Source organism: Pinus tabuliformis, chromosome J (genome assembly GCF_031772625.1).
Source record: "Pinus tabuliformis cultivar Carrire ecotype Pingquan chromosome J, CPIR1, whole genome shotgun sequence".
NCBI classification, from domain to species: domain Eukaryota; kingdom Viridiplantae; phylum Streptophyta; class Pinopsida; order Pinales; family Pinaceae; genus Pinus; species Pinus tabuliformis.
In genome coordinates this window covers 999,744,050-999,754,772 of record NC_142295.1, presented here as the reverse complement: position 1 = coordinate 999,754,772, position 10,723 = coordinate 999,744,050, and the positions used below count along the sequence as shown (strand labels likewise).

The 10,723-nt window shown below is 35.7% G+C and overlaps 1 pseudogene; it reads right to left on the bottom strand.

Annotated features, from left to right (window-relative positions):
* Positions 1 to 9,370: 9,370 nt before the first annotated feature.
* LOC149230215 (uncharacterized) lies at positions 9,371 to 10,420 on the bottom strand (annotated as a pseudogene).
* Positions 10,421 to 10,723: the final 303 nt, after the last annotated feature.

The window sequence follows — 10,723 nt, the reverse complement described above, 5'->3', positions numbered from 1 at the left end:
TCTCGTCTCGAGAATCAAAAGCTCGTAGGTCGGCATCTTGATCGAATATCAAATACCAAAGCCTCTCACAGAGGTTGTCCATGTTAAATAATTTAAATTGGTCAATATCAGCTATGTTCAGATTCTGGTTTCCCTCGAGCTCAGAAATTTTTTTTGTTTCTAGGAATCAATAATTTGTTACTATTTCTGAGTAGTTTTCTTATAAATCTTCGAGGGCCTTAGTATCTGCACCTCTTAATTGCCTAGGATTATATATATATATATATATATATATATATATATATATATGCACTTCTTAATTGTTTAGGATTATATATATATATATATATATATATATATATATATATATATATATATCTGCACCTCTTAATTGCCTAGGATTTTATATATATATAAAATTAAATTAGCGTTTTTTTTTATTTTTTAAATTAACAATTTTTTTGGTTTTTTAAGAGATTATTTGGGAAGATCCAACATATAGACTTGATCATTAATAATTTTTTCTACATATTACTCATATGCTATTTTCTAATTATTCTAGAACAATTCATTTTCTTCATTAAATAAAATTTAACTACATAATCAAATAATTTAAATCCTGATTTCTATTAACATTAAATCTCAAAAATAATTCAATAATCTAAAAATAATCATATTATCAAAAACTAAAACATAAAAATATACCACCAAAAAAAACATAAGAATGTACAACCGTATCTAAAGATAATGATTGCAGTCAATTTGACATGATAGAGTGGCATTTAGCCTACATTGAACAACACTTTGGAATTCTACCATCAACGCCAAGACCTCCTGAGGATCCTGCAATCCCAATGTTAGTACCTAGCTCTGACTGTGAGCAAATACATTGGTTATCTCATGTCTACTATCTTTGACTTTCCTCTAGGTTCTATATATGTTTCGGATTGAATGGGTAGCCCCGTAGTACTAGCGTGTTTTGTTCTAGCTATGTATGTCTCTTTTAACAATATGGAATATCCATTTTTTAGTGTGTTACCGTCTCCCAACTTTAAAGTCTTTCGGATGTAAATTTTGGTTTTTTTAATATAATTTATTTTACAACAACCGCAACTAAAAAAACTACATTAATTTAAATGATTATGATTAAAATAGAAGTCTATACCATTTAAAAAATGAGTTTAAATAACTGATAATTAACAAAGAACACAAATTCATACATGCTCATTTACCACTTCTGCATTGAAAACCAAAGGCAATCCAAATTCATAAGTGAACTACCTTTATCCAATTTTAGCAGCAGGGGCTTCTGTCACAAGCTTGCTCTGACTCTTGGCCTTGTTGTGTCTCTTCGATTATCTTTGTGAACCAACTCCTGGTGAACCAGTGGTGAACTCAGTGTGAACCTACTTAAATCTTTCACGCTCTACGACCTCAACAAATGGCTACCTCGCCTAACAATGGTCTGGCGTCCCTTCGATTCTTTGGCAAACTCCTGATGAACTTCCTGTGAACTTCGAATGAAGATTGCAAGACAACTACTACCACAACAGACAATAAAAATGCGCAGAGGTATTCATATGCGGAATTGTATACTCATATTATTTCAGAAACAGAGATGGATTACAGACTGTGTATTACAGAGAGTATTCTTTATCAGAGATTGACTATTGTTGCATTTATCGGACTTTATGTTGTCCACAGAGGAACAAGCAATACCAAAGGCTACCTGGCAACAAATAGACTCTGCCTCAGAATATAATGACACAACTCATATACAGACTTGATTCACTACTCATAGATTTAGCCACTTTAGGTTCTTACTAGTGCTGAGCACACTGATACGCAGGCTTCTCAGATCTCTAAGACTCTCTAAGACTCTAAAACACTCAAACTCCGAATGCCCAAAGAATGAGCCTTACCCTCAATTTATAACAAATGAGAGGGGACAAACATTCCTGTAGAGCATCAGATACCTGGATGGAATCATTGCTTTTGGGTAACACCGAGGTGACATCCGCACAAAGATTCTAGTTCGGAAAAGTAAATCTTACGGAAAATATGATGTCTATACATTATTTACAAAGTGGATGCTTTCTTATGATAAAGCCCACAAGAAATTATTAGCTGAAATCTACAATGTGGATGCTTTTTGTACAGCAAAGCCCACGGGAAAAGCTGGCCACAATTAAGTCCTTGTGACTGGACAACATGATTACACTATGGATGCTTTTACAGATAAGCCCATGAGAACCGTCAGAATACTCTGATTTCTGGGAATCTATCTCTTTTATATATTAATTCATCCCAAGCTTTAGTAAATATTCGTTGGACAATCATAGGTTTTCCCAATACTATTTGATGTTTAATCTTGGTTAAGATTAACCATTCATAATGACCACTCATATATTCTTTCGATGAATTATTTACATCATGGAATGGTGTCCATTCTCCAACTGTCATTTCTTTAACAGTTTTATAGATAGTGTGAAAACATTCTCCAATACTATGTTTGAAGCATATGTCACAATGATTTCTGCAATATGATTCATGATATACCAGATCCATGACAGTTCTGTTGACACCATAATCAATCCACCATTGTTGAAACCAATCAGCGTGCTGGTTTCTCTAAAAAGTTGCTACTGTACTAAACTTGAGTTTAGTATAATGTGTTTCTTCTTTGTCGTCTACATTAAGAAAATCCCACCATAGCTTTTTATATCCTGCAAAATCATAAACAGTGTCAGGAAAAATAATCTTTGGATCTCCTTTTGGCCATGTAGCTGCATTATGAGTGGGCCAAGACCATGATAAGTTTCTGGTGCGATGTATGCAGAAATATTTTTCATATATTCCACTCTGGGCCCCTCCATGATACCAGATGCCGGATATATCATGGAAATCTTGTTGTAAAGCTACTTCTGCATATCTGGCTTCTCTTTTTGCTTTTTCATATATCATATCATGTATCCATCTGCTGCCTTTTGGATACACTTTTCTTTCAGGTACGAGATGCTGGATATCTGTATGTGGCTATAGATTAGCATCAAGTACTTTTGTATTCCTTAGTTGCCAAGTGGGTTTCCAATTTTTCTTGTATTCCTCCCAATCTTGGTTGTCAGGAATAGTCCAAAGGACTTCTTGCTTTTGGGCCTGGTCCCATTCAGTGACTATCATCATGATGTGATCTTGGGGCTGGATGTACTCTCTGCTGAGAAAGTCTGGAAGACTGTTTTGTTCTCCTTTTATATGTTCGACCTGGAAGTCGAAATTAGCAAAGAGTGCTTGCCATCTGGCAAACTTTGCTTCTCCAAGCTTTTTGATGTCCTTTGTTAAAACTTTATGAAGTGTTAAAGCATCAGTTCTGAGTAAGAACTGTTTGTTTATCAGATAGACATCAAACTTTCTTATGCAATTCCACGTAGCTTTAACTTCTTTTTCTATTGTAGAATAGTTCTGCTCAATTGGATTCCAAGTTCGAGATGCATATGAACAACTTGTTCAGAGTCACGAATTCTTTGTTTTAAGATTCCTCCCCATCCAATATTACTTACATCTGTTTCAACAATCTTAAATGCCTGGTCATCTGCAACATATAATATGGGAAGAGATTTTACCTTTGCTTTAATATTTTGGATAGCCTTGGTATGGACTTCTGTCCATTCTGGAGGATTCTTCTTGAGCCTCTTATTCAACAAGTTCTTGTCACTGGCACAATCTTGGTAAAAGTTACTGACATAATTTAAGCATCCCAAGAATTTTTGCAATTGATTCTTGTCTATAATCATATCATGGAATCTATCAGGAAATTCTAGAGCATGTTTCTGTAGAGATATTTGGCCATTTGAAATGGTATGGCCAAGAAACTTGATAGTAGTCTGGAAGATTTCTATCTTCTTTTTTCTCAAAACAAGACCATTATGTTTCACCAATTGCTTGAATGTATAGACATGTTTGAAATAATCTTGAATGTTCTTTGAAAATATGAGAACATCATCAATATAAACTATGAGCCAATCGAAATGTGGCTTGAATATCTTGTCCATTACCTTTTGAAATTTCGATGGAGCATTCTTTAGACCAAAAGATATGACGTTCCACTCATAATGGTCTGGTGGAATACTGAAAGCAGTTTTAAACCTGTCTTTCTCTGTAATAGCAACTTGCGAGAAACTTGCTTTCAAATCAAACTTAGAGAAAATCATAGCTCCAACAATCTTGTTGATTAAATCTCCTTTATGAGGAATGGGATATGTATCATCGGCAAGAACAGAGTTCAGAGGTTTGAAATTTTTTGCCAATCTTGGTATGCCTCTGATTTGTTTGGCTCGTTTATTCACATAGAATCCATAACAGTTCCAGGGGCTGCCAGATTCTCTGATGAGCTTTCTATCCAAAAGTTGTTTGATCTCTCTTTCATAGAGATATCTATATTTTTTGTTCATGGAGATGACTCTACTTTTGCAAGGCTTTCCTGTGTAGCCTTCTTTGTATGGAAGCTCTAGTGTATGTTGTTTTCTGTGCCAAAATGCATTTGGCTCTTCAGAACAACATTCATCTTCGATCTGCTTCTTTAATTCCTCAATTTTTCTTCTGACTTGAGGATTCTTCAACTGATCTTCTACCTTGAGTGTGCATTTAAGATCTTTAAGATCTGTTAATTTGGCTTCTGCTTTGTCCAAATTTTGGATAGTCTACACCATTGTAGAAACTCGAGGATTCGAGATGTAGGGAAACTCAACCCTCTTTGTTGTTCCTACAGAGGTAGGAACAGAAATGAAATAGTCAGATTTATTTCCTTTCAATCTTGTTGACCCATGTGGTTCAACAGCTGCTAAGAAAATGTTTCCTAGGAATAGTCTACTGGAATATTTGCTATGACAAATTTCAGATTAATGCATTGATGCTCAAAATAGATAGATGATTTAGGAACTTCGAAATTGAGCGTCTTTTTGCCCAATCCTACTACTTTTCTTTCTGCAGAGATCCAATATTTTGTTGGTATGACTTTTTTGTTTAGAATATTCACATCAACTCCTGAATCAAGGAGTGTCGTGAGTTCAAACATTGCGCCTTTAATACAGATGTTTATTTTGACATGGTGCTACTCGTAGGAGATAGCTAGCAGCCTCATTTCCTATAATCCATATATTGGATCCTTTTTCCCTTCAATGATTTCAACATTTGAATTTTTGGAATGTTCTGTAGTATTCCAGTGATGAGATTCTTCTTCTTCTTCTGTAACTCTTTTTCCTTTCTTAATTTCAGAAATCTGGGTCTTGAGAGTAGAAATTTCAGATTTGATATTATGAATTTCTCTACTCACTTCCCCTAAGGTGAGGGAATGCACCTTATCAGGCTTCTCCTAATGTCTTTGAAAGGATCTAGTATTTCTTTCAAAAGAAGCATCAATAAACAATGGCTTCTTACCTGAGTTTCTGGAAGAGCTGGATCTGAGCTGATCCATAAATGCTTCAGTCAATTGATTCTTCATTTCACCTTCTTCCATTGCTCTGATTTGAGATAATATTTTTATCTCATCTTCTTCAGTTGCAGCCATTAAGATCTTTTCTTTCTAAGGTTTGAAAAATGTTTCCTCAGAACTTGAATCACTATATGACTCTGTATCATAATCATAATGCATCTGACAGGCGCATTCTTCAGATTCGCCACAGGAACAAGATGTGTCTTCTGAATCTGAATTACCTTGTATGTGTGCCTGTAGCTCATCCTGAGATGATGAATCAAAAGAATCAAAAGATGATTCTTCAAGTTGTTGTTGCTGCAAATGGTCTCTGATCACGACATTCTGACATTGTTCTGTTGTGTGAGAACGAGATCCACATTTCATACATTTGATCTGTCCTTCTTGTTTGACTTGTTTACCTCTTTGGACAGCAACTTGGGATTTCTTTCCCCTGTTGTGTTTGGATTCTTCACCTTCTGGACATCTTGATGATGTATGTCTAGTCTTACCACACAGCCAACAAGTGAGCTTGTTCCATTTCTCCTGCTTTGAAGTGTGGAGATGTATGTCAGAAGGTTTATAATAATGTGTTCTGGGCACATACCTATAATAACCTTTTCTGACCTTGGAGGATTGGCCTTTAGATCGCTGAGGAGGTTTCTTATGATCTTTATAGCTTTTGAATTTCTGCTTATACTCTTTTTTGGCCCTTTTCTTTGCTTTCCTCCGTTTGACCAAAGGGTCATCGATTGTAAGTCCATATCTGCTACAGATGGACTTCTTATCTGGGAATCTTGAAAGCTTTTCCAAAGATTTGTTAACTTTGGAACTTGTATAGAGACTTACCAGGGTCTTGGTAATGTGTGCATAAATCTCACCCCATGTGTAAGATTCAAATGGTAATTGGAAGATTTCTTGCAGTCTGATGTAGTCCACAAACCTGGATGGAAGGGCTACAAGATAAACTTGTTTCCATAGTAGATTCTTTGAATCCTTTACTTCATATATCCGTTGCATCCAATCTCTATGGAAGTCTTCATACTAATACATTTTATGACATTTTAAATTCATAAGAATGACTTCATTCTTATCAACAATTTCAGTCTCACTGCCACACCAATGTTCTAAAAGCATAGATGTCAAAACATCTATCATGTTACTGATGGTTGAACCATCTAGATTATGTATTACATCTCCATTTTCATCTTTGAGCACTTCTTCTTCCATTTTTGTTATTAGCTTTGGAGATGATTCTGTCTCCCACCATCTGAGTAAAGTTCCTGTAAAACATTGGATAATAGTTTTGCAGGCTTCAATTTCACTTTTTCCCCTTAAACACATGAGCTTGTATTTATCAATCAACTGTCGAATCTAGCCAATGCTCAGATTGTCAATGTTCCATTCTCTATGTGATTCTGGGAAGAAAGTATGTGCTTCTGGGAGTTTTCCTTTTCCTGCAATATCAGGTGCAGGATATGTATTGAACCTACTCTCAAGAGGTTCATATATGGGAAAAGCCTGAGAATCAGACTCTTTCTCTTTTTCTTCTTCTCCTTCCTTAAACAAGGAAGCAATAGTGATCTTTTCTGTAGCCTCTGATTCTGAAGATGTGGCTACTTCTTTTGGGAACAGTGCTGGAAACCTGTTTACTGGCTTAACAGGATCCTGAATCTTTATATTTCTTTTATACAAGAAAGAAGTAGGAACTGGTTTTTCTATTTTTGACAAACTGATTTTTTCAACTTTCTCAGTTAAACCAGATATGAGAGTTTTAGTAGTATCAAGATGATCTACTAATTTATCTTCTACTCCTTCTATCTTAGATAAAGATTCTTTAGCATATGAACGAACTACTGAGGAGGCATACTGTACATCATTGAGGTTTCTATTAACCTCATTTATTGACACTTGAACAGTATCAAACTGTTCCTTGATTTCTGTTGATTTTGCAACATTTATTTCCAGGCCCTTAATAGTTGTATTGGTCCAATTAAGTTGTTCACTTGCCTTCTGGATTCTGATTTTCTCCAATAATAATTCCTTTGTATGGAGGAAAAGTAGATGGGGTTTCTATTCTGCTGCCATCTAAAGCAGTCCATGAATGTTTGGCAGATGATGAAGAAGATGAACCAGTTAATACCATTACAGGGGAAACATTATTTTTCCACTCATAAAAGGAAATCCATGAATTATTTATTTCCATATAATGTTTCCAATTTTCAACTAACTCTTTCTTTTCTTCAGGAGTATAATTTCTATCAAACTGCTCTGCTTCTGGATTAGTAAATAAATCCCAGTTTATCATGGCTTTCATCCATTTGGCAGGCACTTCTGATTTTAAACATCCAGACATAAGAGTGAAGAATTTATGCATTTCCATGACTGAAGGTTTCTTATAGTTATTCGGAATAGGACCAAATATACAAGCTAGAATGACACCTTTTACTTGCTCAAGATATCCTAAACCATATGCAGGCTTGGTAGGTCTCATTAGACTCATCATTTCTGTCAGTCTAGGGTCTTCTCCTTCAAGAGTTATAATCTCATGCATCATAAGAAAATGATCAGAATCTGATTCATGTGGGAAAGGTATATCAACACATTTCAGATTGGGGCATGGATTAACAGAACTGGAAGGAGGAGCTTCACCTATTCTGGGATGGTGGTTGATATGAATGACAGACTCAGCAAGCAATGATAAATTTACAGTAGCTTTACATTCTAGACATGTTACTTCTAAAGAATGGAAATTAACTATCTAGGCAAACTCAAACAATGAAATGTGTTTACAAGAAGTGGAACTGGAAGATGTGGTATCGACCATGGAAGGATCTTTATAATATTTGGACCTCTTACAAGCTTTTTCAATACCTCTATAATCAATGGTAGATCTTCTGGGAAATGACAAAATCGCGGAAGACTGATTTCCTTTTATGTCTGCAGAGGTTACTTTTTTTGGAATATAAGGCTTGGGATTAGCTACTACTCAGTGCTCAAGGAAGTTTAGGTCTTCCCACATGATAGTCTGGTGTTCTATTTTTTGATTCTTCAGATCTGTAAGAATAACAACACTAGACTTTGAATGACGGTTGGGAGCATGTTTTATGGCTGGCCATAAGGTATTTGTATGTCTGAAGCATCCTTTGAACTGTATTGCAATGTTATGTCTTTTCTGTTTCATATCAAACCCTGAGGTCTGAATTTGCAATTGTAAAATATCACTGATAGTCTCATCATAGACATAAATAGAAAAATTGGGATAACAGTCAAATTGGACAGGGCCATGTGACAGAGGAGCAACAATCCCTCCAATTAAGGAATCAATATACTTATTGTGGGTAAGATCTCGGACAGTAGCCAACACAAAAGTATTTAACCCTTGATGAGTTAAAGGGTTGATTCCAATTCTAATACATCCCAGGTGTAAATATTGGGTATTTAGTCTTTTAGCCTCGGCCTGTAGGGATTTAGGATCCAATAAGGGAATGGACTGGATACTTCAATGTGGACACTTTGATGCTTATTCTAGTAATAGCTTTTAAATGAAACATAGACAAATCACTATATACTTTTGATGCAAAAATTGCAGGTAACTACCAGTGATCAGAGTGTTGCGGTTCTTCATACTCAAGTTCGGCTTGGTTTAGAGTTCTAGGGAACTTGAGGCAAACATATCCCTAAAGGAATTATCTTCTACAAATGACTCTCTCTCTTCTAGTTCTCGGAAAGAAACAGAGGGCTTTCACAAACTTGCTGGCATCGGACCCATATTGAAATCATTAATATCTAACTTAACGTGATATGCCATAGGGCATTCCTTGAAATCATTAATACCTAACTCACACTCAGCTTACCAAATATATAGCGTACATATAATTGAGCATAAGGTGGTTAAACCTTTTAGTCCTCATTTGTGCGCAATCATAGACTCACGTCTCGAGAATCAAACGCTCGTAAGTCGGTCTCTTGATCGAATATCAAATACCGAAGCTTCTCATGGAGGTTGTCCACGTTAAATCTTTCAATATCAGACCCCTGTGGCACGTATAAATATATGTCTGTTCAGATTCTAGTAAAGTAGATAAGGATGTACTTTGTTATTAATCGAAAAATATGTAGTATTCACAACTTCTAATCTACATTCTTATAGAATTAGCAGAAAATTGAAATAGATAATCTGATCTTCGATCACGTTGAGGGAAATCTTAACAACAGAATGGATGGAATTTATTTCCACCGTTAGGGAATTCTTCATCCGATTCTTGGAGCGGCGGTTGTTTAGTGCAAAATTTCTCGTTTTATGATAATTGCACAGTCACGAAGGGAACTCGTTCTTGTCTATTTAAGTTGACCTTCAATCTATCTCTTTCTCTTGAAACATCTTCGACATTTTGCTGTAGATTACTAATGTAATTAATAGCTCCAAACACTTGGTCTGACTCTGCATGTTTTCGCTGCTCAACAAAATATGGAGCTGCCCATTCATAAAATTGAAACAAAACAGAAAAGCGGAAAAACCCTAACGAATACTATTGATGCATCAGCCATAAAAAAACCCTAGACATCCACTGGAGAAACATACCTAAAGATATTCTTCTGGAAGTAATGATCTCAACCTTGAAAATAGAATTTTCATGTCCTTCCGCCTCTGTTTTTCAATCATTTTAATGTTACACCTTCTTTCTGTCTGGGCAGTGGGCGTTAAGCTATTGCAAGAACGACGATCAGTTGGGAGGCTGGAATTGCATATTGTCCTCGTTAAAAAAGGAAGATTCAAAGATCGCGATGCTTAGTTGGGATTCCAGAGTTGTAGTTGTCAACGAAATCGGATCTTTGGGCATGATGGGTATTGTAACTTAGGATATCCTCAAGAGGTTGCGTTGACAGAAATGGAATGGAGTCCCATATACTGTCTGGATCTACAAACATGCCATTGTCACACGAGAGGAATATTGAACTCATATTTAAGGGTAAATTTCAAATGAATGTTGCAGTTTACAAAGCATAGGGAAACTTGTAAAGCCAAGAAATCGTTGCCAGCGAATTAATGAAGGAATGGCTCCGTGATCTTCTGCAACCAGATTAGGGTTTGATGATGAGTTCGAACTTTCAAATTTAAGGACAATATCTCTCATCCTCATAAGAAATTCGAAAACCTAAAGAACAACTTGGGTGACAAGCAATTCGGTGATCTTCTGCAACCAGATTAGGGTTTGATGATGAGTTCGAACTTTCCAATTTAAGAACAATATCTCTCATCCTCATAAGAAATTC